Genomic DNA, 5,442 nt, shown 5'->3' with positions numbered 1-5,442 from the left:
ATTACATACGGAGCAAATTTTGACAAAAATGGACTCTCTCAAAAAGAACTTATCAAAAAAAAAGACTTCAAATTTCAAATTATTGAGTATAATTAAAAAAACATTTTTGTACGCGGTATGGGTCTTTCTGTTTTATTAGACGATCTTATAAAAAATTTGACAAATTCGGGTTAATGTGGTCAAAAAGTGTTCTGTTGTCAATATTAAAACTCCTCTGAATTAAATAATATTTATTATTTTCAGTATAATATTTTAAAAAATTATGGTTGAAATTATATTCTCTAACTTAAATTACTAGAAAATATTTTCAAAACTTTGAAATTTTCAAAACTCTTTCAAAATAGAATCACATTTACACTAATTTGTTTATGTGAAAATTAATTTGTGTGCTCTCAAATTAGTGTACTTAGTTGAAGGACGAAAAACATGTGTGACAATTTAAATATATGTTTATATATATATAAATGTGTATATATATAAGGCTTAAAGACTTGTAATCACTTAATGAACTTTTGATTTGTTGCAATTGTGCGGCCAAACCGTACGCTTTTAATCCATTAAAAGTGCTTAAATATGCAGTCAACGAGTAAAACCTTTAATTCAGTTTCTCTAAAGAGATAAAAATAACGACCACAGCCGCATCTGCCAGCAGTTCAGTGTCAAAATATTGCAGGATTTATGCACTTGCAACATGTGAGATTCCTGATACAAACTGCAGTACACACTCATCGTATTCTATAAATACCAGTACTGTTTTTTTGGGGTTTCATGGAATTTGTTGTGAAACAGTTTATTTGCATTTATATTTATCTCTTCTGACTATATATATTTAGTGAAACGTGTGCAAATTATAGCAAATTTGTAGCTTCTTTTTTGTTTTTGGCTAAATTACATCTGTATACATTTCTAAATATTTTATTTAATTTAAGTATTTAGATATATGTTCTCGGTTCATTTATTAGCTTGGTTTAGTAGTTTTTGTTGAACATGATTTTACTCTTAAAATATTCAATATTTTGAAAATTTAATATTCAGAATAGCAATCAAAATATAACTACGACAGTATTATTTTTGTTTAAATTTTAATAAAAAAAATTGTATCTAAAATTGGTTTCCAGTTGTTAATTAAGAATTGACATATTTCTTTACTATTTCTTATGTGTAATATAATTGCCCATGTGACTAGTGGAGTAACATTAGCATGACTTTCTCAGCATTACGTTCTTAGATTAGGTTCTATACGTAAGAAAGAACAAATCATACAACAAATAATACAAACAGAATAGTATTGAAATTTAACAATTAAAAAATAAAAAAATGTAATTAATTAATTCAATTATTCCACAGCTGGTTTATGATTTCGTTCTAATATAAACACAGCAAGTAAATTTGTTAATAAAAACTTTCATAGCAAAGTAAAGAAACTCCAGAAAAATGTGCGAATATAAAAAAGTCAAGTACGGCTTTGGGTCAGTTGGAATCAGCGCACCTTAGCTGATTCTGAGCTTCACATTTCGCAGGACCCGAGTGTGATTCCTGGTACTTGAAGTCTCAAAAAAAATTATTTACGAATAATTGAATACAAGAATTATTTCCAAAACCACTGACGATGGATATTTGGCAATACTTGAAACAGCTGCATGGTCAGCCAAAAATTCAATTAATTAAAATAATATAAAATGAATTTTTGTTGTTGTAGTTCATTACTGTTCAAAAAAACATCTTTATAAAATATTAATGAAAAAAATTGTATCTAAAATTGGTTTCTAGTTGTTAATTAAGAATTGACATATTTCTTAATTATTTCTTATGTGTAATATATTTTTTCACAAAATCAATGAATTCCAAAAACCAGTTTGAAACATCATATCAATAAGAAATCACACAATTTGCAGAAAATAATGTGCTAAGTCAATTTACAAATTAATTGAGCTATCTTTTCTCAAGAGTCATAAAGCCATGATGATGAGAATGATTAACTAATTTCGGCAAATAAGCCACAAATAGGAAACTTCATATTTGTATTGCAATTTGCCTTCATTTGTGTGCGTTGAGATAAATTAGCCAAAAATAAAAAAAAAGCAATGAAGTCAGCAAATATTAGCAGAAAACTGTGATTTAGTATTTGCTTTGTGATCATCATTAAATGCACACAAATTTGCTTTCTCATACTTCACTGCAAGAGCAAAAATTCTGCGTCATTTTTAGTATAAAATTCGCACTTCAGCGCAAAAATAAGTTCTATTAGGAAAAAAGAAATGGGATCTCGGAAAAAAAAATATAGCAGAACTTGGGTAAATTTGTTTTTGTCAGAAATGAAAAGTCGAGCAAAAAGTTAAAAAGACACTTTTTTCTGGTTTTGATTGGATTCCATAATGCATATAATTTAATTAAGATAAATTCAAACTCTTACACCAACACTCATATATATATATATACACTCATATAGGTAACCATTGAGAGAAGCTAAATGTTTGCACAAATGGTAAATATTCATGCACCATTTTGGTTTTCACCGGATTTCCGTCGAACAATCCAAAGCTGTTTGCATTGTTTATTACACGTTATTATGTGCAGATAAAAGTGATATTTGTTTGCACTTCATATACGTACTAACTTTGCTTAGATAAATATTCCGTGCTTAAATGCTAACGGATGCTCTTGGTATATTTGCGCAATTTAACCAAGCACGTGCACTACGACATACACTAAAGGCCCGCAAATTGGTTAATTAACCCGTGCGTGATATCATTTTACTGTCACTTCAAATTGATTACCTCAAATTTATTTCATTTTATATTATTTTATTTCACTTAAGTTAATTATTAAATAGCGTTTTGTGAACTCTGTAATACCAAGCCAAACACCCGAAGGGAATTAAAGGCTCATTATAGCTACAATTTATTGAACATTTTAACGATGTCCAAATTTTATTTAGTCACTAAAAAAACTTTTTTTTTTGCAATAATTAATGTTCTAATCAATAAAATAAATAAAAAATTTTTTAATCTAAGTCCATTGGACTAATAAAACTTTTTTTTGTGTTTTATTGAAGTGGTAATGGTAATGGTATTTGGGGTTTTCGGCCACTATGCACTGCGATCAGTTTGATCTATTGTGCACCCCTGTGTATTTAGATATTTAGGTCGTGTGCGAGTTAGGCTAAGTTGCGTTCTAAATGAGGGAAATTCTAAGTTGTGCCGATAATGTAGTGATAAATACGTATTCATAAATGGCTAAATGTATGCAGTGCAAAAAATCCCAAAAAATCTCGCATTTGGTTTAGCAGCAACTTTACCTAACTCGCACACGACCTTAGTATCTCGAGGAATCGAACCAGCTCCTTCGGAGGGAGTTTTCAAAGGGCTTCATCCTCTAGTTGGTATGCACCTAAAATTTTGTTTCTTCTTACTTCTTTATTGAAGTGAGAATGAATATGAACGGTATTTTTATTAAGCCATTAAATAAAATGGCACTTGTAGTCCAAAAAAAAATTCGTATATAATTATAAACTAATTAAAAATTCAATTATTTTCTAAGACTTAAGACTAAGACTTGTCAATACTCGAAACAGCGTTGTATGGTCAGCCAAAATTCAATAAAATTAAATTAATTTTTGTGTTTGTCCTTTCTTTCTTTCTTTGCTATTCGAAAACCCTCTAAATTTTAGATATAACTTCTTTGTTAAAATCAAAATACTTTAATTTATTTTTGGATTGCTATCGATAAATTTTTCTAAGTATTGAGCTCATAGGGCTTGCATATTAGTATCACTATACTTATATTAAGTTTTAGATTACTACCAATGTATTTTTCTAAGTACTCAAAATTTGTCCACCGCTTCATATCCTACAATCAATATATTTTAAGTTTTATTGTTACTAGAACGCAACATATATTTAGCTTCAGAAAGACCTATACTGAATTCTACTTCGGAGGATAATGCTTCTATGTTTCTAAACATTATTTCTAATGCATAACTGTTATCTATTAAATTATTTTTAAATAAATTGTTTGAAATAGAAAAAATTTTAATGAGAAAAATACATTTATTAAGTCATAATTTAGACATTTTTTTACCAATCTTCTTCTTATCAGTTATATTCAGTATGACGTTATAAAATAGTGCTTATTATTATTATAATAATTTTATTATAAAATCAAAAAGCTCATACTCTAGTTTATTTAGTATATTATATTAAAAAGAAATTCATTAAAATATATTTATTAATAATAATATTTTTATTTATAGAAGTTTAAATTTGAAATATAAGATCTTGACACAATAACCCTCTGAATAGAATTACTTAAAGGTTACTTTAAATAAACAACGAAAAAATGATCAAAATATATGAAAATACTCTTAGTAATAAAAAAAATAACTTTTGATTAGTGAAATAAATAAATAAAATTACTTAAAAGCCTACCGCAAAATTTAATTATCGTTACAGTTGATGGCTTGTTGTAGCTGTCAGTCAGATGAAATGCTTGCAATATTGCTGAATGCGCTTACAAGTTGCTCGATATCTTATCTTCCTCAGCTCAATACTTGTACGAATATACTCCATTTTAAATGAGTTCACCTAACAAATATTTACTGAATGCTCGCCTGTCGCTCTTATTTGTACTACTGTCAGTCAGATTTGCTATTTTTAAAGCCGTATGGTATGTATGTATGCATGAGTATGTATGTATGAGCGTAGATACCACTCTCAATTTATTTCGCTTTGTGGCTTCGTTTAACGTCGAATAGACAGTTGAAACATGGTAGCAGTAGAATTAGACTTTATGAAATCCATAAAAAGAAATCCATGGCGTATGTGTTTGGATGTATGAGAGACTTTGTGTGAATTGTTGTGGTTAAAATGATGTACGGGTAGGAGTATGTGTGGGAATAAATCTAAATATACTTATGTTTAAATATTTAATTTTCATGAAATAATATTAAAAGATACATGAAACATTATATAAACTGAGTTCATTATTGTGATTTCAATATAATTATTGTATATGGGGGATTAGAAGCAGATTTAAAAGGTTTAGTGTGTGAGTACACATTAGAGATAATTTTATTAAGATACGTATTTAATAAGTAAATCAAATTAAATTTTATAAATAAAGTAAATAAGAAAATTGTTAAACATAAATGAGATAATAGAAATTTAATATCTCAACAGTTTGATTTATTAAACGAATAAATTTTATATTTACTGAAGTTAAATTAATTTTAAGATACTTAGGGAATCAGAAATAAATTAGAAAGTTATTCAAGATTTGAATTGAATACCATTTTTATTAAAATTATCATAAAAATAGTTTTAGAATATTTTAGAAAGTGCTTTTTGGTATTGCAGTGGAATGATGACGTAGTAATCCATATCATAAGGTTACATAAAATGCTTCTTCGAGTATCTAATCCTCTACCCTTTCTTTTTCTAATTT

Source organism: Teleopsis dalmanni, chromosome 2, assembly GCF_002237135.1.
Source record: "Teleopsis dalmanni isolate 2A chromosome 2, ASM223713v2, whole genome shotgun sequence".
Classification (NCBI taxonomy): Eukaryota; Metazoa; Arthropoda; class Insecta; order Diptera; family Diopsidae; genus Teleopsis; species Teleopsis dalmanni.
This window is presented reverse-complemented; position numbering follows the sequence as displayed.